The sequence below is a fragment of the Zootoca vivipara genome, chromosome 3, assembly GCF_965207765.1.
Source record: "Zootoca vivipara chromosome 3, rZooViv2.hap1.1, whole genome shotgun sequence".
Classification (NCBI taxonomy): domain Eukaryota; kingdom Metazoa; phylum Chordata; class Lepidosauria; order Squamata; family Lacertidae; genus Zootoca; species Zootoca vivipara.
The window spans coordinates 36,890,342-36,914,761 of NC_142586.1; positions in this window are offsets into that span (position 1 = coordinate 36,890,342).

Genomic DNA, 24,420 nt, shown 5'->3' on the forward strand with positions numbered 1-24,420 from the left:
GAAGAAAAAATGATTGACTGGAGTAGCAAGAGCCTCCTACCTTCTCTTTTGTAGGCAGCAATCCCCATACTTCAGTGGCGTTTATGAATTCTAAGTGTTTTATTGTATCATTAACATTTTCCCAGGAGTGCACTTATTTTTTATTAACAAAAAATACCACCCATCTCACTTCTCCTACAAAATGGGGCTGACTGGGAAATTTTTACAAGATGTTTTTCAGGATTTTACTGGCTAAGATACAATGGGGGGAATCTGTGGCTCTCCAGATGTTCGACTGTAACCCCTACCATCTCTGACCACTGCTTATTCTGATAGGAGTTGGAGTCCATCATATTTGGAGAGCCACAAGTTCCCTATATACTTTCCTAGGAGGGAAATATTCCCTGCTAGTAATGTATGGAGGACAGAGAGAGGTGTGCAAATGTGTGCAGAAACTAGTCTACTACCCACCTTTGCCTCTGCACACATTTGCACACCTCTCTCTGTCCTCCATCCAGAATTCAAGGGCACATTCCAGCTATGCAAAAGCACTAAAGGAGACTGTGAAGTAGGGCCATTGAGAGCTATGGTCTGAGGGGAAGAGTCATGAGGGCCTGATAGCAAGGCTCAGAGGGCCACAATTGGCTCCTGGGCCCAAGCATCCCCAACACTGTGATAAATTGTATGAACGTTCCCATCCACAAAGGTCTTGGCCCAGAAATGGCTAGCAAGTTGTGACACACTGCTTGTGGGAATTGTTGTCCATGTGCCTCTGCTGCAGGTGCCACTCTCTGGACTTTGTGTCCCACCCATTCCCATTGGAAACTTGGTGGAGGCAGGATATAGCCTTCATGATAGATGTTCAGCATTTAGTCAGCCCAACCATCTCTTTCTTGCACCACAGTTGTTGCTGCCACAAGTGTTTCAAACCAGGTTGCAACATACTGAGATGGGTTGTTTTTTTTAAAAAAAATCTTCCTGACCTATGCTCTAATAGAAGGATGAATAAAGTGCTTAGAATTAAAGGGAATCGAATAAGACTGCTGGAAAGAAAGGGACTAGAGATGTAATTAGCATCTGAATGGGGCACTTGCCCTGTTTAAATGCACAGGCAGAACTGAGGGGAGCAGACACTTGCTTGCCTTGATCCTGCAAATGTTGCCTCCTGCTCCAAGAAGCCCCAAGTACTTATATTGGGGCACAGGAGAGATGCAAGCAGCAATGATAGGTACTTCCAGGCTTTGATGGAGCATCTATCCCCCTAGGGATAGCACTACTAGTCCCAGAATCCCCAGTGGGATTTGATGCTAGGCATGCATCACACTTATTGCACTTGGGAAATGATGTGCTTTACATTTTACTGTTGGAGTTTTGCATTTTTTAAAAACATTTGTTGGAGTTTTACATTTTGCTGTTGGAGTTTCTGGAGCTAGTATCTCCAGTTCTGCTTGCATCTATGGAGGGGAAAGATGCTCCACCAGGGGAATACCTGCTGCTGCCTTTTCCTTCCTCTCCCTTGCCCCTCCTTGCTCAAGGTAAAATACTGGGTCCTTGGAGCAGGCCACCCTGAAGTACAGCAGACAATACTTGGTTTGTGAACACCCTTCTGCCCTTTCCTATCCTTGACAAAAGCCCATGAGGCACAACAGGGATAAGGTAACAAAGGTAGTCTAATAGTTCCAGCACCCTGGACAGCTCCAAGTGTGCAACATGTTCCCAAATAGTGTAGGATGGGCCTGAAAATTTTATTGCTCCACACCCTCCATCTAGGCTCTGCCTATTCCCTGAGGAGCTGAAAGCCTTAAAGGGGTAGATCCCTGGCTCTTCCTCTCAGACAATTCTCTCCCAGCCTGTGGTGATGGACCAACATGGGGGAGCACTGGGTCTCTGGAGTGGAGCAGGATGGTTCTGGCAGGGGTTCCAGTAATTCTAAATTGATTGGCTCAGACTTTAACTCAGGCCCAGTTTTAATGCTAAGACTTATGACAGGGGTTCCAGTAATTCTAAATTGATTGGCTCAGACTTTAACTCAGGCCCAGTTTTAATGCTAAGACTTATGCCAGTTTCTAGCATGTCTGCCCCCCATGTTGTTGGTCTGCGGGATCTGGTTTCTCCCTCCTCGGCTGAGTCATAGCCCAGGCTGCTGCTCGGGGTGGAGGGTCCTGACACTTGCAGGCTTTTTATGAGCATTTGATTTGATCCATCACAAAGGATCAACCTCCCTTTTGGGGTAAGCAATGGAAAGCTCATATATCCATAGAAGGGACAGCCACCGGAAAGCCAGAAGGAGGCCACGTGACAACAGTACAATCTAATTTGAGATATCTATCATTGGCCTGGTGTAGTGAGAAGGAACAAAGGACAGAAACCTCACAGTCAGTCCCTGAGTCTTTCAGGGTATTAAAAAAAAGGGCATGCTAACAAAACGTATGTGAGGATAGAGGATATTTTATCTTCCAAAGGTATAAAAATGTTTGCAATGGACATGTTTTAGTTGGGTGTCCCAAAAGAGACGAAGGGTGTGAAACCAACTATCCTTTGCTCAATAGCTGTCAAATGTGCCCCTCAGCAAATTGGAGTCTGTACAAATTGAGGGATATGACAACTTTGTAGTTTGTAACACTGGAAAGGATTAAGAAGGTTGGCAGGGAAGCTTTCTTTCTTATCAGTCTGCTTCTAGTCCAGTTTTGGGACTAAAATGTCCTTTGTTGCTCTGCTAGGCTTGGTTTGGGAATACAGGTAATAGGAAACCATTGTTTCACATGATAAGACTGAATCACAATGAGTACTGAGCTCACACATTCCCCCTCTCTTGTCCCTGTGTGGGGAAGATCAAAAACTTTCAATTTCTAACTAACCACCATTCCTTGTGGCATGGAACTGTGGTTTGTTTAAACCATAGTTAGTAAAAACGAACCAGGAACAAGCTGTGGTTTCAGATCCTGGCTTATTCTCAGACTATAGATAACAAATCACAGTTGGATTTGTGGGGAACTGTTGTCTGTTTAAAACTGAAAATGTCTCCTTCCACCAGGTACAAAAGAGGTAGAGAAAAGAGGAGAGCACACAAGTCCAAGCAGTGGTGGCTGTTGCCAACTACCGGTAGACCTTGTGGGGCTGCAAGAAGGTCCATTGATTGTGACCAAGTTGTACTGGTTTTTTCCCTATCTTCTTCCCTTGCAAAGATATTGTGAACACGGAGGCATTGCAGTTTTCCAAATAATGTGGTTCGTTCTCAGAGTACAATACCAGTTTCCCTTTACATCTGAACTGTTCCTATCATTCACAAACTGGTCAAGGCATTTCAGTGTTTCTGAGGCTTTAAGGGAACTGGTGAAGAGATTGTATACTTTTGCTGCAGTTCTTTTGTTGCTGAGTTTAAGTTCACTATGTTTTAATTCAATAGAGATTAACAATATTCTAAAATATTCTGTGTTTTTCAATTAACCACCCTAGGATCCTTGATGGATGGATGGAAAGACAGCTCAAGCATTTTACAACTGAAAGCATTTCCCCACATCTTACTTTTTCCAACAAGTGGGGTTCCCAAATTGGAAAAAAGTAGGATCCAAAGGTTGCAGGCAGCAGCTATGTTTTTCAAAACAGATTTGAAGGCAAGAGGCTATTTTGTCAATTCATAACATACAATATATGATATAATTTGCACTGCCACTGGAAAATATTAATTGCAATCAGCAGAGACAAAGCAACAATACAAATGCGCTCATAAATACGGTTCTATAATGTAATCTGGAAAAGAGAGAGAGTTTGTTTTTTTGATTAAAGACAACACTGTGCATTCCTTTTGTTCTCAGCTATCACAAAAGGAGTGAGACCCTAAAATAGAAATAAGGCCCGAGTCTTTCTGTCACTCTCGTAATCTGTGAAGCAATAACTGTTCAAAATTATATGCCCATTTAAACCCAAGGCTGTGGCTATGGGAAAAGCAGAATCTTCTTGGAGTGTCAATGTTGTGAACCTCTCCATCGTGGGCTCAGGTTGTGTATATGTGTAAATAGACCATATCTCCTAAAGATACCACAGTCTCCTCATCTCCAAAAGGAAACCCAAACTCTGGGCAAACACCTGTTACCACTGGAATCTCATACTGCTCAGAGATCGGAGTCGAGTCCAACACTATTGGTAATTGATCTTTGCTGAAGACTGGCTTCCTACTTCTGAAAACCACAAGAATGGAAACTGTCATTTGACACCACTCCAGTTGGGCACTTAATAATTAATTTTCCATAATAAATTAATTGCTTTCCACCCTCTTGGCGTATAGAGATGTCTTACTTTCCTCATATAAAATTAGAATATCCATTTACCAGTTGCATACAGCAGAACAGAGCAATACAGCATAGCTGGCTCCAGAAGAATTTGTGTGCATTTTAGTAAAATAGGCTTATTCTTAAGAATGCCACACCCTGGAATTCAAGACATAAAAAGAAATGATTCGGTTCTAAATGAGGCTAAGAAGCAAGCTTTCTTTCTCCCGCAATGGTGTAAAGGGTACACATGGTTCAGAGTGCAATCTTATGCATCCTTAGCAAGCCCTATCGAGTTGAATGGGGTTTACTCTTGACAGTGCAATCCTATGCATGCCGGACCAGAGCCAAGCCCTATAGGAAGCACTTGTTAAGACAGTAGCATAGTGTTGAAGGCAGGAATGGAGGACAAATACAGGCATGTTCCAGACCACTGTTCTCCCACCCCCCAACTTGAGTGGATGAGGGTGGCAAGGTCAGTCCTGCAGAGCTGATCCAGCTCTGGTGTTCCTGTGCAATCCCAGCCTCCTGCCACCCTGCCTTGCCTTCACCCCATCCAGGTAAATTACAACAATACTGATGTTGGGAGGGTGGCCCAGGCACTTCCATGTCACATCACTTGCTCTTGGGACACAAGCTTTTCCTTTTTGAAACCAAACTCTTGAGGATTGAGCAAAGAGAGTTAACTCAGTCTTGCTAATAAATCAATCGAAATCCTACATCGGAGAAACATTACCAGAGGCAAGACTAGTAAAAGTTAATCAGGGAAAAGTTATGCTAATACCAACTTTCTATTTCCAAATACCACCCCCCTTTTAAGCAAGCAAGCCTACCCATGCATATATATGAGCTGTGTACATTTGTTTTTAAATTCTGCTGGTTCCACCCCCTTATATTTTTGATTAAGTGGTTTATAACATTTCTTAAATGAATAAAATTCCCTGTGCTAATGAAGGTTGATTGGAATTACATGGAGGGATGAATTAAAGATGAAGTAGTTTGCCTAGGAATTAGACAATTTCCCCAAAGCAGATAAGGTTCCTAAAATGAGAATTTAGGCTCTTTAAAAAATTGATACCAGTAATCACTAAACCTTACCCGTCAGAGCCAGTGCAAGTTAGGTTGATCACAATCTGCTCAACAGAATGTTTATCTGTTTGCTCATTACCTCTCATAGCTTTTGCTCAAGCTGACCATGTTCAGCCTGTGATTGTCTTTAGACCGCTAGATCCTTTCTGCATGTACCCTTGGCCCAAGCTGGCACATGTAAAGGACATCAGAAGAACTGTATCTCTGTGTGGGGAAATCCAATGTAATCCAGTCTTGAGGCCACCCAAGAACTAGGGAAACTGAGTACAGTGGTACCTCTGTTTAAGAACAGCCCTGTTTAGGAACTATTCGGTTTATGAACTCCACAAAACCGGAAGTAGTGTTCCAGTTAGCGAACTTTACCTCGGTCTAAGAACGGAAACCGAATGGTGGAAGAGCACCGGCGGTGGGAGGCCTCATTGGGGAAAGCGCGCCTCGTTTTAAGAATGGTTTCGGTTTAAGAACGGACTTCCAGAAATAAGTTCGTAAATGGAGGTACCACTGTCTAGCCTTAAACTAGTTGGGGAGATTGGCTGTATTCTTAATGGGGCAGAATGATACATCTTGGCACCCTTTAAATATATTATCTGAGAATAAATAAAAATATAAATAACTGGATTGTTTAGAATTTTAGGAGTTGCTCTCAGTAACTCCCGCAGTGGGTTGAAATATACAACTGGTAGATCAATTCATTCTTCTCCTCTTTGATAAAAAAAGGAAAACATCACAAGCTTTTAAAGTCAACTGTATCTAGCCCATTTAAACGCCTTCATTTAGCATTGTGAACTGCCTCACAAAAAGAAGACACACTTAAAGTGCTTTTAATTAAATCTGGGGTGAGAACTAATTTTTGTCCATCAAATCCAACACCCTGCTGTGCCACTGCTTTTATTTTTTCCTCCTTTTCTGTGTTCACTCTGAATTTTTTCAGTCAGAAAACCTTTCATACTCAGACTGATTTGTATACCTCAGCATGGATGTAATTATATTATAGATTTGGAAAATTGAATAAAGATATGTCTTCATTATCTTGTGCAGTAGAGAAAGCAATTATCTTAATCTCACAACAGATTCATTATATGTATTAATCCTTAATTCTATACACAATATGAGATTACCACTTTTTGTGGTTTTGCTTCAAAGTGTAAAATCAGATAAAATTTCAAGTTCTAATAAAATGTTTGTCACTGGAGAAATTCTACCCCAATCCTATAAAGATGTTTTAGCGCACCATAACAATGTGCAGAGATATTTTAGAGTGGGTATGTTATTTCTGGAATGGGGAACCTGTAGAACCCCTCCAGATGTTGTTGGTCTCCAACACCCACCAGCTGGCCATAGTCAGGGATGATGGGACTTGTAGTCTGAGCACATCTGGGGGGGGCACCAAGTTTTCCACTTTGGCCTTCTCTGAATTCAGATAAACATGCTTTCCTTTCAAAATTCTGCATCTCTCCTTTTACTTTATTTTTTATATTTAAATCAGACAACAGTGTCTTGTTAGACAGTGTTTCATAATAGGATAGATCTCCTGTTGATCTCCCGTAAAGTTTGGGAGATATCATTCTCTGATCAAAGTAACTATTCATAATATTCCCAGTGAGCATTGTCTACAGTAAGAGTGGGCAACCTTTTACCATGGAAGGCTGCATTGCCGGTATTGGCTGGGGCCAGAGTCAGTGCAGAGCAGGGCTAGGAACCACCATCCTGACTCTTAAGAGAGGGAGAAATAACATGCAATAAAAGAGAGGTAGTGAGGATAGGGTGGCAATTATCTCAACTCTCCCCTTTCCTTGCCACCAACATGAAATTAGGCTAAGGACCATGTGTCCCAAAGGCAAGAAGTAGCCTACCGTTATCTGGGTGGAAACAGCTTTTCTTAGACTTGTTAAGCTTTTTAAAAAAATGACAGTACTTCCCCCTTCTGGGGCAGAATTAGGCTGCATTGCTATATACGCTTACCTCAAAACAACCTTTATACAGTGGGGTTTTTTGTTTTTTGTTTTGCAGTGGGAACAAACCATTAGTCCTGAAACCATTAGTCCCCCCAAACCTGAATATTGGAGACGTGTGGTGACGGTGCATGTCTGTCTATGCCAGAGCCCAAAGAAACACAATTGCTTTCCATAGCTGCCAAGTCTCCCGTATTCCCTGGGAAACCCCCATTTTTCCAGCTGTTCCCAGGCGAAAAAACGAATTTTTTTGTTTTCCCCCGGTTTATTCTGGTGCGGTGGCCATTTTGGAATTGGGCGGAGCATGCTCAGAAGCGACTTTTGATGCTGCTGTGCCCAGTTCCAAAATGGCTGCAGCACGACTTCTGGTGCGGCGGCCATTTTGGAACTAGGCACAGCAGCATCAAAAGTCACTTCTGAGCATGCTCCGCCCAGTTCCAAAATGGCGGCAGCGCTACTTCCGGTCTGCTCCTTCCGGTCTGGTCCCTTATTTCTCAGGCTTGAACTTGGCAGGTATGTTGCTTTCCATTTCTTTTTGGCTTTGTGTTCCTTTCTCTGGTTTCCTTCTAATTCATTTGTATTCTGAATGCGTCACAAAGGTGTTCCCCCCGTTCTGCTTAGATTGCCTGTCAGAATACTTTCACATGGGGGTTAAGATTGAAGCAATGTACGGTAAACCTTAGAGCCTCATCCAGTCCAAGTACTTCCCCTCCCCCTTCACAAACCATCATACTTCTTTAGCTTTTAGCTATTAATAAAGAAAAAGCCAGAAATTCCCCTTTCCTCTTCCATTTGAAAAAAGTGTGTCAGATAAATTTGCTGGCAGAAAATAAGCAGGATACTCTGAAAACTGAGTTTATGTCTAAGCTTACTTTGTTCATGATTGGAATTCAGAGGGTAAGAACATGCAAATGGGTGTTGCTGAAAATTAAAACAGGAACAAGTGCTACTACAACTACATGGCACCGATTATTTCTTTGACATCGACTCCACATTATCAATCTCTCCCAGTTGTAGACAGCATGAAGGTGTGCCTCTGCTCACCTGTCCTCTGGTCAGTCACGTGACTACTGGTTACCAGGAAGTAGAGGAGGTCAGCAATTTCACATTTGGGTTTTTAAAAGCTCTCAGTCAGATGCCATCTGGACTTGGCAATCTGTTAATTTTTAATTTGCCAATGAGACCAACTTCATCACTAGTATTTGCCTTCGTTCTCCCCTCCCTCACATCAGCAGAACTGTCTCATGAGTGGGACTTTAGGTCCAATCTCATAGCTGTGTGGAGATAGCCATAATAGGAGATTGCAGCAATACTCATGACTTTGGGGGGTTACCAACATTTATAACCTTGACATAAACAAACAGCTAAGCCAAATTACAAAGCAATAGTCAAAGGTATGAAATGAAGCAAAAGTTGTTTCTCTTATAACTATTGAAATATTTCCAGTTTGATCATGGAAACGAGTAGAGAGAATTATCATTGTGATTGGCCTTCTGAGCTTTAGACAAGGGAAAGATTGTCAGGGTAGGGAGAAATATTAACGGGAGCTCGAGTATCGCAGATTGCTGTGGCTATTTTCTGCTTGATAGGGTTCTGTTTAGGCCATAATTATGCCTAAGCTGTAGTATGATGGTTTATGTTGCTGTTCAAGTGAGAAAATTGTTTTTCCGTCCCAAAGTCTCAGACTTTATTTTCAAGGTCAGGTAAAATAATGATGTAAGAAAGAAAAAAAACAAATTCCACAGAAATTATAAAGCTTTCACGTCTTGACAAACATATTGCTTCTGCATAAATAAGCCAACACTATTCTGGATCTCACATCTGTGCCTATATAAAATGTAACAAATAATTGAGCATTTAGGCCTCATCATGACGACTGTACCAGTTTGTGCAACCATTTGGCTCACTGCTGTAATAAGGCCCAGATGAGTGGGTGAGACCAGACCTACATTCACCTTAGTTCACCCAACAACAATCCGATAATAACCCAATAATAGTAACAATCTATTCAATTCAGCCAAAAATGTTTTGTAGTTGGCTGGATTTTTTTAAAAAACTGACTCTAAAGAGGCATTTCTGGCAGTCTGTCAAATACTTGTTGACAGCAGCCCTCCAAACTCCAAGGACTACACTGATCTGAAGTCTCCATGAATCTCAGATAGTGCACTTACAACTCTGTAGTACAACCCTCCACTTCCTCAGCCTTGGTCTGCCACTTATGTGCATTGCAGTAGCATGACAGCAGACAATTCCCTTTGGATTGGGATAGTAGCATGGTTGATGCAGGGTGTGGCCTGGAAAACTAAGAGGCAAGGAACTCCAAAGAAGCTCAGAAAGGAGAACAAGTTGACATGCATGCACCAATTATTTGTATTTGAAATCTCATAGTAGTGTAATGCCTCAAAATAAATCCTGAAAGTCCAGGGGTTGTTACTAGAAGGTTACACAAGGTTTTATTCAAGGGGACTAATTTAGAAACAATAAATGTTTACTTGGAGTATTGCTATGTGAACACAATTTTAATTTCAGTGGTGCCTCGACTTACGAATTTAATCCGTTCCGAAGGCAGCTTCGTAAGTCGAAAAATTCATAAGTCGAAAAACGCCATTGGAAACGCGATTTCCCATAGGAATGCATTGGAAACGGAAAAATCCGTAAGTCGAAGCAACCCTATCTAAAAATTCGTAAGTCGAAAAATCCCTATCTAAAACCGCCACAGTTTTTCCCCAGATGTCGAGACATTCGTAAGCGCGCGGCCATTAGCCCCATTCGTAAGTCGAAAAATTCGGTTGTTGAGTCGTTCGTAAGTCAAGGTACCACTGTATCAACTTGCCATAAGCACAGGATTCAGTTGCTTTAAGACTCAAGACCTAGTGTTCCATAAGGAATATATATTTACCAACAAAACTTTTCATTTGTTTTTTATCTTTATATTTCAAAAATTTACTAAATAAATTATCACACACACCCCAATCACATTACAACACACGTTAAAACTACTTAGCATTTCAGTCAGGGCTGGATGCTTTTTCTGTTGGCAGTATCAATTGTGCTGTTGTACCGCAACATTTCCTAACATTGTCAACCAAATCACTTCAGGTCAGACACTTCCACATAGCTCAGTTGGTAGAACATGAGACTCTTAATCTCAGGGTTGTGGGTTTGAGCCCCACGTTGGGTGAAAAATTCCTGCAGTGCAGGGAGTTGGACTAGGTGTTCCTCTTGGTCCCTTCCAACTCTGTGATTCTATGGTGATCTGGATTGTGTGACTTAAACTATTGAGGCCTGGTGGGTTATTGCCCAGGCTTTATGTGAGAATAGTTGGACTAGATGGAATAACTCTTTGGTGTCTTACGACTCTGTGAAGCTATGAATATGACCCCCCTCTCCTTATTAACAATTTCTGATAAGGATGGAGATATAAAATTTATCTGTGTTTTTGGTAAAGTGTTAGTAAAGGTCAGTGTCAGGAAAGGTCAGTGTTAAAGTATTTTGCTATCCTTACTGGCTGATTTTGTAGCGATAGAACCTCCCAAGTTGGCTCAGAAGGAGAAATTCTAGCACAGCCTTAGTTATTTCAAGTATTGTGTCAATACTTTCTCTCTCAGTTGAATTATTTGGAAGTAAGATGGTGATATTTATTACCATTATTTACTATAGTCAATTTGGTTACAGACTCAGAGACCTATGGTTTTTATATTACTATATCAAATAACAAGAAGCGAAAGCTTAATTTTACCTGGCGTTGCAGACTTCTCTTGTCAACAGCACACAAAGAGCCTCTTTTCCCCTCATTCAATCACCACAGCACTTTAAGCATCATTGGTTTATTATATGTTCAGCACTGAAGGGGAGAGCTTGCATGAAACGCATGTGGTGCTCCACAACTCCTGCATAATATGGCTGTGTGTGTGATCCTTTTGTGCCTTTATGGAGCTTAGTAATGCTTTTAAAGATATATTTTGGACCAGCCCTAGCATTAGACAGATTTAGATGCCTTACCACATGTCAGATTATTGGTTCATCCAGCTATCTCAGAGAGGGATCTCCCCACAGCCCCATCCCTGTTTCCTGGGATCCTTTTAACAGGTGGGGGGGGGGGAATCAGGGATTGAACGAGGGACCTACAGAAATCAAAAAATATGTATTCCTGCTGAGCTATGGCTACTCCCTAGATCAGGGGTCCCCAGACTTACCGGCGTTTGGGCCAGTTCCCACCGCGCCGATTGCGCGTCGGGCCGGAGGGCGGGGGAGCGCGCGCCTGTGTGGGCCGGCGGGCAGGGGAGTGCACGCCTGTGCGCATGCGCACGGGCGCTTACTGGCGCGGTGGCGCGCTTCCAGGGTCGGAAAAGCGCCGAAAATCCGTTGTGCGCATGTGCGTGGGCCTCCCCCGACCCGGAAGTGCACCAGAAATGACTTCTTCCGGGTCGGGAGAAGCCCATACGCATGCGCAGAAAGGATTTTCGGCGCTTTTTTCCCAACCCGGAAGAGCGCTGCCGTGCTGCGCACCGTAAGAGCGGGCGGCGGCGGTCGTCGCAGGCCGGATTGGCAGGCTAATTGGGCCGGATCCGGCCCCCGGGCCGTAGTCTGGGGACCCCTGCCCTAGATTAATGCTCATCTGTTAGGCTGCATTCAGACAGCACTTTGTTGCGTTATATCAGTGTTACGTTACCTGATAGTATCTGCATTTTATGTGATTTTTCACGCAAAGGAAAAGCCACTTCTGGAAAACTTGCGGAATCTTGCAAAAGTTTAATACTAATTTCCGTGTTAGTTTCCTCCAGGAATAAAAACCCTGTTTGCAACCCCATTAACTCAGAATAACCGTGGGAGTTTTGCCCTGTAATTTCCTTGCCATTTGCAAGGAGCACAGCATGCGATGAAATGTGGAGTGGTGCTCCAACGTATGTTTCTTTCCTGCTGTTTCATGGGTGGATTCTGGGGGGGGGGGAACAGAAGCACACATATGCATAAAGGGTGGCGATACTCTCTATGACATCCACTGTTGTGTCAAACCATGGCCACTGGTGTGAATGAAATTAAGTGTGATATGGTTGTATGATGACACAACGTAACAGGTAATGCAGCATAAAAGGAACATTGGAAACCCGAGATAGAAGTGCTGGCATTATATCCAGGAAAACTAATCAAATACCACCGCCCCCATACTGAATACACCCTTAGAGCTGTCAGGTTGAAGCACCGAGATCTGTGGCAAAACTGCAGGCATGGCACCCCTCAGGCAGGCTCCCTCATCTTCTGCTGTGTCAGGAAATGGAATATGTATTGTGGATCGATGCGTTGAAACCTCCCAACTCAGCAGTGCGAATAACTGACAGATTGAGCCTGGTTTTGACAAAACCTGAAAGCTTTAAAAGACTACACACATTTCCTGAAGTTAGAACCTCATTTGGTGTGTTCTAAAGATGAAAGAGCATTTGTTAGTAGTTTGTACGGTTGCTGTTTGTGTGTCTGTGCGTGTGCACGCACATGCAAACTTCCTTTTCCTATATGTCTTTCACTCTACATATTCTGGCATGCAAAGTGTATGTATTTAAATTCAATCCCTGTGTTTAGGGTTGTGGGAGTGGGAATGTGTGCAGTCTCACCTGATATGATGAATCCATATCAGAAACAGACCGTCTTTTGACCTTACACATTGCTCATTTCACACATCTTTTTAAGAAGTGTGCATGCACACGAAAGCTCATACCAAAATAAAAACTTAGTTGGTCTTTAAGGTGCTACTGAAGGAATTTTTTTATTTTACATCTTTTTAAGTCACTGTATTAGGGAAAAAAATAATGTTCCAATAAAGCAGGGGTCCCCAGACTTACCGGCGTTTGGGCCGGTTCCCACCGCGCCGATCGCGCGGCGGGCCGGAGGACGGGGGAGCGCGCGCCTGTGTGGGCCGGCGGGCGGGGGAGTGCGCGCCCGTGCGCATGCGCACGGGCGCTTACTGGCGCGGTGGCGCGCTTCCAGGGTGGAAAAAGCGCCGAAAATCCGTTGTGCGCATGCGTATGGGCCTCCCCCGACCCGGAAGTGCACCAGAAATGACCTCTTCTGGGTCGGGAGACGCCCATACGCATGTGCACAAAGGATTTTCAGCGCTTTTTTCCCGACCCGGAAAAGCGCTGCCGCGCTGCGCGCCGTAAGAGCGGGGGGCGGCGGGGGTCGTCGCGGGCCGGATTGGCAGGCCAATTGGGCCGCATCCGGCCCCCGGGCCGTAGTCTGGGGACCCCTGCAATAAAGAGTAATTTAAAAGAAAAAATCCAACGAAGCAGATCTACAGATACAGATTGTTGCTTTAAAACAATTGCCTTGTGGATTCTGAAGGATGGAAAGGCAGGATATAATTTGCACACACATTAAATTTTTTTTAATATTTCTGTATATCCATTCTACTGTCTCAAGTTCTGTGTTTTTCATGCTTTAGTTAGGCTGAAGAATAAAAGACACAGAAGACAACCAGCAAACAAAATACAATGCACATCAAGAAAAAAATATGCTGCACCATTCATTCTGCAGTTCTACAGCAGTGGTAGCTAACATGCTACCTTCCAGATGCTACTCGCCTACAACAGCCATCAGCTCTAGCCAGCATGGCAGGTGTGACCATTTGCAGTCCGACAAATTTGCAGAGCACCATGTTGGCAGCCTCTAGTGTGTAGCATTTTCCAGTTACATCTAGCTGATTGCATTATGGTATGAGAGCCCAAACTGTGGTCCACAAACTTCATTCAGGTGGCCTGTGCATGTCAGTTAAAAACCATATAACATCTATCAGAGTGCAATGCAATTGCTATCGAATTAGCACATTTTGATTACACTTGAGGTATTTTTATATCTACTTAATGATAATTATTATACCAGTGGAACCATTGTGAGTTTAATACTATAAGACTCTTGCAGATTATCTCCTTTCCTTGGCATATTTTAAAAGTGTTCCAGATTATTGAAGCGTCGTTCTTTAAAATTTGTTATTTAATACAGTGAATCAATAGGAACAAAATTATCCACTGCAAGAACAACAGCTTCAAACAGCTCTCTGAAGCCTTTTCTGTTAGAACTTTTACATAAAAATCAGATTTCATTAAGACAGGAAATTTTCAGACTAGAATCTGCTTAATTAAGAAAACAAAAAGAAATGCACACAAAAAATCCGCAGTATGCCAACATCTTCATGGCAGATTTAGAACAACGTTTCCTAAACGCCTACCCACTCAAACCTCTCTTGTACATGCAATCCATTGACAATATTTTTATTAACTGGACACATGGTAAACAGACCCTGGACACCTCCCACCAAACATTCAATGACTTTCACCCCACCATCAACCTAACAATGAAGCAATCTATGCAAGAAATACATTTTTTGGACACTACTATAAAAATACAGGATGGGCGTATAGACACCACCTTATACCATAAACCAACTGACCGACAAACATATCTACATGCTTCTAGCTACCATCCCAAACAATCCAGGCCCTACGTTACAGCCGCATCTGTTCCAACTCTACAGACAGAGATCTACAGCAAACCTTTTTAGAACTAAAATACCCACCCAAAGAAGTTAAACAACAGATCACCAGAGCCAGAGTGATACCCAGAAAGAACTTGCTGCAAGACAGACCCAAAAAAGAAAATAACAGAACACCACTAGTAATCACAAGTTAAAGCAGTACAACACATCATCAGAGATCTTCAACCTCTCTTGGCCAATGTTCTCTTTCTCAAGCTCTGGGAGGAAGACCTTTCATTGCCTACAGACAACCACCCAATCTTAAACAACTCCTCACCCACAATAATACAACCATCAGACTTCACATGGACACTGGTACCAGAGCCTGCAATAAACTCAGATGCCAACTTTGCTGCCACATACACCCGGACAACACCATTAATGGCCCCAACAACATCAAACATACCATCTCAGGACTATTTAATTGTTCATCTTCTAACATTGTGTATGCCATCAAATGCTAACAGTACCCTTCAGCTCTCTATATTGGACAAACAGGCCAAACCCTTCGCCAAAGGATAAAGGGACATAAATCTGACATCAGGAATCACAAGACAGAGAAACCAATAGGAGAACACTTCAATCTCCCAGGACATTCTATACAAGATCTCAAAGTAGCTGTCTTATTACAAAAGAATTTCAGAAATAGACTGGAAAGAGAACCTGCTGAATTGCAACTTATTACCAAACTTAAAACCATGGAGAGACCTGGGCTGAATAGAGACATTGGATTCTTATCTCATTATATATGATAAAGCTATTTTTAGCCATTTCACCCCTTGCTTTTTCCTGTAAGACCAACTGCAGTCATTAACAGTCGGCAACGGGTTTACCACACCTATCAGCCAATTCACACCACCCTTCTGAGTAATACCCCTCCCCACCCTCTCACTATATATAAGGGTCTGGTGACTTCTGTTTCAGTGTATCTGAAGAAGTGTGCATGTACACGAAAGCTCATCCCAATGACAAACTTAGTTGGTCTCTAAGGTGCTCCTGGAAGGAATTCTTTTATTTTGTTTTGACCAACATGGCTACCTACCGGTAACTAAAAAATCCATTGTCTTGGATGCATATTACCTCCTGGAAGGGATTTCCGCTTTAGGCAAATTGTATGAAATGTGTGGGTAGCAAAGCACTTCCTTGCCTAGGCAGGCTGGTTGCTATATAGTAACTCCATGAAATTACAGTTTACGTTTCTGCTCCAAATGTATTCATGCTTGCAAAGAATTGTCAAATACTTCAACATCTAATTACGGCTTTCAAAAACATATGTTGGTTGAATTAATTCAACATAAATTTTCTCGTAATAGAAAGCTATTGCACTTTCTTATACTGCCTGCAAAGGAATATCCATCGTTCACCACAAAGTGCCACAATGCGTTGCTCAATAGAAACAAAGAATGCCATTCAGGAGCACTTTACGCCTTTTCTCTCTGCTCACCTTCCTCATCCTAGCCATGTTTCTTCAACAAACATGACTAGAAAATTACCGCAAACTCTCTCCCCTCCCTCCCCTCTTTACAATAAAGCAGCACCAGATTTACACATCCCTTCTCTTTCCCCAAGATCTGAGGCTGATGCATTAAACGTGCACCTGCATTTCACACACCTGCTTTTAAAAATTCCTATAGCAACTGCCAGGGGGTGAAATCCTAATTGGGACTGTGCTGCACTGGGAGGCTTTTCTTCACTCCCCAACTCTCCCACCCCAAAGTTGCTATTAGGCTGATCTGTTCATTCCTACTGCCAGAGCTATTTTCGTCTTGTGGCCCCCAATCATGGGTCTGTGTTGCCATGTTCACATGCTTTATAAAAAACAAGGCTCCTATGAAATCCACATGGTTCTGCGGAAAGAAGGTGTACTCCTAAGTAGTCCAGTGGTGGCTTTTTGCCTTATTTCCTTTTAATAATAATAATAATAATAATAATAATAATAATAATAATAATAATTTATTTATACCCCGCCCATCTGGCTGGGCTTCCCCTGCCACTCTGGGCGGCTTCCAACAAACATTAAAATGCATCAAATATCACAGATTAAAAACTTCCCTAAACAGGGCTGCCTTTAGGTATTTTCTAAATGTCAGATAGTTGTTTATCTCTCTGACCTCTGATGGGACGGTGTTCCACAGGACAGGTGCCACTACCGAGAAGGCCCCTTGCCTGGTTCCCTGTAGCTTTGCTTCTCACAGTGAATCACCAGAAGGCCTTCGGCGCTGGGCCTCAGTGTCCGGGCAGAACAATGGGGGTGGAGACGCTCTTCAGGTATACTGGACCGAGGCCGTTTAGGGCTTTAAAGGTCAGCACCAACACTTTGAATTGTGCTCGGAAACGTACTGGGAGCCAATGTAGGTCTTTCGAGACCAGTGTTATGTGGTCTCGGCGGCCACTCCCAGTCACCAGTCTAGCTGCCGCATTCTGGGTTAGTTGTAGTTTCTGGGTCACCTTCAAAGGTAGCCCCACATAGAGCACATTGCAGTAATCCAAGCGGGAGATAACCAGAGCATGCACCACTCTGGCGAGGCAGTCCACAGGCAGGTAGGGTCTCAGCCTGCGTACCAGATGGGGCTGATAGACAGCTGCCCTGGACACAGAATTGACCTGCGCCTCCATGGACAGCTGTGAGTCCAAAATGACTCCCAGGCTGCGCACCTGGTCTTTCAGGGGCACAGTTACCCACACCTGCCCACCTCCTGTCCCTCACAAACAGTACTTCTGTCTTGTCAGGATTCAGTCTCAATCTGTTAGCCGTTTCAAACGTTTTATAACTGTTTGAGGCATAGGAACACAGGGAGCTGCCTTCTGTTGAGTCAGGGTGTTGGTTCATCTAGGTTAGTGTTGCCTATGGTGATAAACCAATGACTATCCAGATTTTCAGACATGGGATCCCCTGAGTGCTCTCCCAGGTGGATCATAATTTTTCATCCCTATTCATTCATTCATTCATTCATTCATTCATTCATTCATTCATTCCCCTGTTTAGGGAAGTTTTTAATGTTTGATGTTTTATTGTGTTTTATTGTGTTGAGAGCCACCCCGAGAGGCTGGGGAAACCCAGCCAGATGGGCAGGGTGTAAATTATTATTATTATTATTATTATTATTATTATTATTATTATTATTATTGAAATTGCAGAGTGAGGGGAACATTACTCATCACTAGTGGTGATGGATCCAATCAAATTTGAGAAGATAATCTATCAGTCCTCCTTCTCTGCCATATTTGCATACAAGGATGCCATCAATTCTACCAAGCCAACTGTACAAGCAGGCTTCATAGTCTTTTTATTTTATTTTATTATAGTGGCCTTCTGGATTCTCCCACTTCCAACAAAATCAATAAGGCTGTGTGCCCTCGATCTAGAGAAGCTCCTCTGATAATGTGGAATTGATCAAATGCCATTTTGTTTTCTGCAGTTATTGCATTATAGACAGAAAGAAGATTGCCCTGGTATTGAGCATAGCACCTTCCCTCTGCCATTCCAGTGAAGAGAGATAATATCCTTGCTAAACAATTAATTTTCTTTACAAGAGGATGAGAGATAAAGGAACAGGGAGGCATTTTATTTCATACATTGGACTCCTCAAAGAAACCAGTGCCAGTGTTACCTGATATGAGGTAGTCTTGCCTTCTAGCTTTCCCCACTTTTTGCCCCACAAAAATGCTTGCACTTTATCTGGTGGGTGATTGCTTTGTTTGGAAGAGCAGTTGTTCCACTGTGTCCCCATTGCCTGAAGATGAAGCTTTATATTGTTGTTTTTTTTTAATTGCATCTAAATCTCAAGGAGGAATGAAAACATATGAAGCTGGTTAGTTAGTGCTTTGCTTTTCAGCATAGCAAATGCGGATTTTGAGAGCTACAGTGATAGGAGTGTTTGACCAAGGCCACAGGAAAGAGACCCAGTGTGGTGTAGGGGTTAGATTGTTGGAGTACGATCTGGGAGACCATGGTTCAAATCCCCACCACTGAGTGACTTTGGGCCAGCCACTTCCTCTGTACTCCCCACCATGACCACATTGGTAATGTCTGATATTCTGTGTGCCATCCACCTCATAAGGATTATATGGATACTGCCCAGGGATAAGTAACACTAGCATGGGAAATGGCAACTCCATCTGTGTGAGCTACATGACCTGGAACGTCAGACTACATCAAAAAATTAATTGAATTACTTTCCATACGTTTGTCTCCCACCTTTTTCCCATTAATGTGTACATGTGGATGGTCTTCCACCCAGACACTGGTCAGAACCAGACCCTGTTTTGCTTCAACGACGTGGTGTCCTGGGAGCTGACCATGGGGGAGCAACAACCACACCACCACAATGTGTACATTAAATGATGTGAAGCAGGGATGGGGTACCTTTGGCCCTCCAGATGTTGCTGAACTGCGACTCTCATCCCCACCAACAGGCATGGCCAATGGCAATGGATGATTTGTAGTCCAGCCACATCTGGATGGCCAAGGGTTCCCCACACCTGCCATAAGGGGAAGGAAACTACACCACCCACACCCACACGAACTAGAGTATTTTGAAAGGAAAACCTGAGTAAATCGAACAATAAAAGCTGAAAAAATCCATTAATTTTGAGTGTCATGTACTTCTCTCCACTTACAAGAAATATAGAGGGGGAAATTGTGAGGGTTTTTTGGTTTATATGTCCAGCACTAAACACAATACATGGTGCATATATTGATTTGCCGTTTACCAGTATTCAGACATCTATTTGAGTACCAAGAAAAGTGTTAAGTGCCTCCCCAAGGACACTATGCAATGCAGGGGCTACCCAACAGAGTGAGAGGGAAACCTTTTGCTGAGACCCAAGCCAAATGGTAATTGGCAATTTATCAGATGAACTATTGAACACTTTTGAACCACACGGAGTGCTGAACACTTAAAATGCAGAATCAGAGCCATTAGGTTAAGTAATGCAATGAATGACATTTTAAAGGAAAATGTTTTCAGTGTGGAGGAGCTTGATTACAAATTTCAAAACTACCTAGGCAGATTTGAGAGCAGCAGATTAATATAGCCACGTATATCACTTGCTGTCCATTTATTCAGTTGTTCCTTAAGGTACAAACGAAAGACACCACTCTTTTAATCCACCTTAATTTGCCCAGAATAACAAATACCCACTGGTTATGTGTTAATTGTACTTATGTGATTATTTAGAATGCTGTGAATTAAGAGATTCCAATTCCTCTCCCATAATTCCCTGTGAAAAGGGGTTGACTGTTAAACCACTATGGGAATGGTTGCTCTAAGAGCTCTGGGAACAGGACTGAACTCTTAGCATCCTTAACAAACTACAGATCTCAGAATAATTTGGGGGGAAAGCTGTTCATTACACATTATTATGACACATGCTCTTCTATCTGGGAGATGATTTCCACAAACACGGAATGATCTTATAATTTAGCTTTCTATTTAATCATGGTGGTATAGTTGACAATGCCATCAGCTAACTACTTCTCATCCAGATGAGTTTTGTCTCCTTCTTATTAACTATAAAGTCTACAGATTCCACAATAATAAAAATGTTGACCCTAGGCACACCTAATGGTCAAATGTTTCAGGGGCATATGTATGCACCTGTTCCACATTTGATGGCTGGACAGGGGTGAGATTTTATGCCCTTATTGACTTTGCAAAGTAGTTGAAATATTGTTTCTGCTTGGTTGCCCTGGGATATTTTTAAGGCAGACATTTATTCGAGACCTCAGACTGTCAGTGGAAATAGCATATGATTTACTCAACATAATTTACTCCTATCACTGTGCTTTTCTTTGATATGTCAGGTCTACTTAACTCAGAAGTGCTCTGCAGTTCCATTCCAAAAATGTTCACAAAAAGTTGTATTTTTTTATATGTCATCCTCCATATTAGTCTTACTATTATGTTGCAATTCTGTGTCTTACATGTTTAGAATAGAAATCTACTTTGTCGACATGAAACGCACTGCAAGGAGAAATTCTTCCTCTTCTATATACAGAATAACTGTATATGTAAATATAATTTTATCTACTTATCCAGGCTCAAATTGAAGGTCATAATTCATGTCCTTAGGGCTACAGAGGGAAAGGTGGTTCGATAAGAGACATTTTCCCCCTACGGGGAGGCTTTCTTGTTGTCGATATCATCCATTCTCATAAGGTATCCACAGTAAATCCCCTGTTTTAGAATTACTGCAAATAAGGGAAGCACGAAGACATGAAGAGCAAGATTTGCGAAGCAGTGCAAAGACCACCATCTTTCTGAGAAGAGGAAACAGGCTGTGCACATTGTACTGTTGTTGAAGTGTTTGCAATCTTCTATGAATGACTTTTTATGTATGTATTTATAGGATTCCTTATCTGCCCTTTACCAGAAGGGGTGGGGTGGCTGGTGGCCTTACAACACTATGACAACGATATAATATTAAAACCAGTGAAAGCAATGTACAGCAGACTATTAAATATTTAAATCAGTTAAAACAATTTGCACTAGATTAATACATAAATAAATAAGGGTGGTTAGATTAACACCCATCTGCCCAGCCGCCATGGCCAATTTAGAACAGAATATGACATATTAAAATCAATTTTTAAAATGTACTGCATTTTTCTGTCTATAAGATGCCCCCATGTATAAGACACCCCCTATTTGGGGGGACTCCAATTTAAGAAAACGGGGGGGAGATGACTCTGTGCATAAGACGAGCCACAGGTTTGAACATTATTTTAGAGTAAAAAAAAAAAAACCCTAGTCTTACACACGGAAAAGTATGGTACTTCAGAATGATAGCAAATAAATAAATTCTGGGATTCCATCTACCCCAGCCAGCATGGCCAATGGTCGGGATGATGGGAGTTGTCATCCAACCCCATCTGGAGGACCACGGCTTCCACATTCTTCCCTGCCTTAAGCAGAAAGTGGATCATTTTTTAATTGTTTCTGCTGCTTTTCAGTCCACAGCTATAAACTTTGGGTCCACCGATAACCTGCATAATCAATCACAAGACATAGCACACACACAAACACTATTTGAGTGGCAATGCCCACCAACTTTGGGGGAGAGTGGCTTCCTTAAATATTTTAAGGCGGGGTGGCAAAGGAACCTCAGCCCCTCGCTCCTATGAATGGAAATGACCCCTGTGTGCCTCCCCCTTCAAGTTCTTGTGAGGTGCTCGTCTTCTGGAACTGATGTTAGAGGTCATGAAAGTTGTTAGATTATTCATTGTAGCAGCAGCTGTTGCAGCAACAGTAGCAATAGTATGAAGGAGAGGTGGTTGTGGTATTTCTGCTTTGGGTGCCAAAATAGCTTGGCAAGTCTTGGGTACTTTGCACCTGGACTTGAGGGGATGCCATTTGCTATTCAGCCTCAAGCAGAAAAAAATCACTTGGGCCACCTCTGTTTCTAGCATTGTTCATAAAAGGTATTTTTCTTTCTTTTGCTTTCCTATGAAAACTGATTTCCCTTGAACTTGAAAGAATGCTTCTGACATATGTCAGAATGTCTTCTCTTCCACCATTTGGCCTTGGCGACCTATTGCTAAATGGAAAAAAAAATCACTTTTATAGCTCGCTTGTATTTCTCCAACCCAGGTGGATGTTCATCTCTAAAATGCACAGATTTCCAGTGCTACCTATAATTCCTGAGCAGTAGTGTTTCAGTTCATGTTTGTGATTGTCAATTTTTTGGTAGTTCAGCTTTTCCTTCCAAGATATTCACTTTGCTATACAATTGGATCCACATGGTTTCTCAAGTTGGCATTTGAGGCGTTCAGATATTGAAGAACAAAAATATATTGCTCTGTAGGTTCATTAGGCTAACTATCAAGCAAGGTTGCAGTTTGCAGTAAATTCTCACTGTGGAACAAACATGGGTAAAATCACATTTTCTAGCAGTATCACACATTTCCCCTAATAGCTAGCATTGTCTTTTTTATTTTACTTTTCTGTTGTTTAGACATGTCCCAAGAAGTGGCCCATCCACAAGGCCCCTTTCCTTCTCTGCTTCTTTTGCTTGATACAACTCCATTTACTGGAATAAAATTATGGATGGTGTTGAGAAAGCGGATAGAGGATAATTTTCCTCCCTCTTTTCATCATACTAGAACTCAGGGACATCCAATGAAGCGGAATGCTGGAAATTTATGGAGAGACAAAAGGAAGTACTTTTCCACAGTGCATAGTCAAATTATGAAAATTGTGCCTACAAGTTGTAGTAACAGCAACAAATGTGGATGGCTTTAAAAGAGGATTCAACAAATTCATGGAGGATAAGGCTTTGTTCTTCCTCCACTGGTTGAGGCAGAATGCCTTTGAATTCATTGGAACTCAGTTATGGCACCTCTCAGTTGGGTGCCATTGCCATGATAAGAGAACGAGGGAGACATTCATGGTGAGTTCCGGCACCAGGGGTAGGAAGGGGAGAGAGAATGGTAAAAATAGAAAAGATAACTTGCTTCTTTAGTCCTTTTCAGCCTGACTTTCTGTATAAAACTTAAACGACTTAGAAAACCTGGGTTCATATCAATGAAAAACTCACCCTGTAGCTCTGGATTTTATTTTATTTTTTTTTAAAAAAACACTAATCAAAAAAGACCTGGAGCCACTTGGGACCAGTTTACTTGTGGGTTCACCTTACCCCACAAATGACAAATTTTATGCACTATGATTTTTTTTTGTACCAGCCATATTTTGTGAGAGCCTCCGTCCCCCCAACTTGCACTGCTCTGAATTATGGGGGAATATATTTTGGGGACACGGGTGGTACTGTGGGTTAAGCCACAGAGCCTAGGGCTTGCTGATCAGAAGGTCGGCGGTTCAATCCCTGCGATGGGGTGAGCTCCCGTTGCTCGGTCCCAGCTCCTGCCAACCTAGCAATTCGAAAGCATGTCAAAGTGCAAGTAGATAAATAGGTACTGCTCTAAAGCGGGAAGGTAAATGGCGTTTCCGTGTGCTGCTCTGGTTCGCCAGAAGTGGCTTTGTCATGCTGGCCACATGACCTGGAAGCTGTACGCCGGCTCCCTCGGCCAATAACGCGAGATGAGCGCCGCAACCCCAGAGTTGGTCACGACTGGATGTAATGGTCAGGGGTCCCTTTACCTTTACCTATATTTTTGCAGAGAACAAAAGAAATGATTGCTCAGGAATACATTAAATAAATAGGGAGGTAATTTGTAAAAAAAATGAATGAATGCCTCACCTGCTGGACTGCCTTAAAATGCTTTCCCTTTCATCCACACATAGTTTGTTTGGATGCTATGCACCATGATGGAATGAACATGGAGACTGCCTGATTTGCCTACTGTACACTTCACCTGCAGTTTGAAGTTGTCATTGATGAATAGCACCGCCCACTGCTATGGAATAGCATTATTATTTTTACTTACTGGCATTGGCGAAAGACATGTTGATGTAATTGCCTTTGGCATACCAGTATTTGTTAAACTCAATCCAGGTACACCCCTATACCATCAAAGCCAAGTTGGACCTCTGCCAAACTGTTCATTAATGTTTGACACTAATTGCAGCCATCTCCTTGAGCGAGCATTTAATGCACTTTCAAGTTGTTCAGTATAATGCTACTCCCACCACCACCACAACGTGCAATG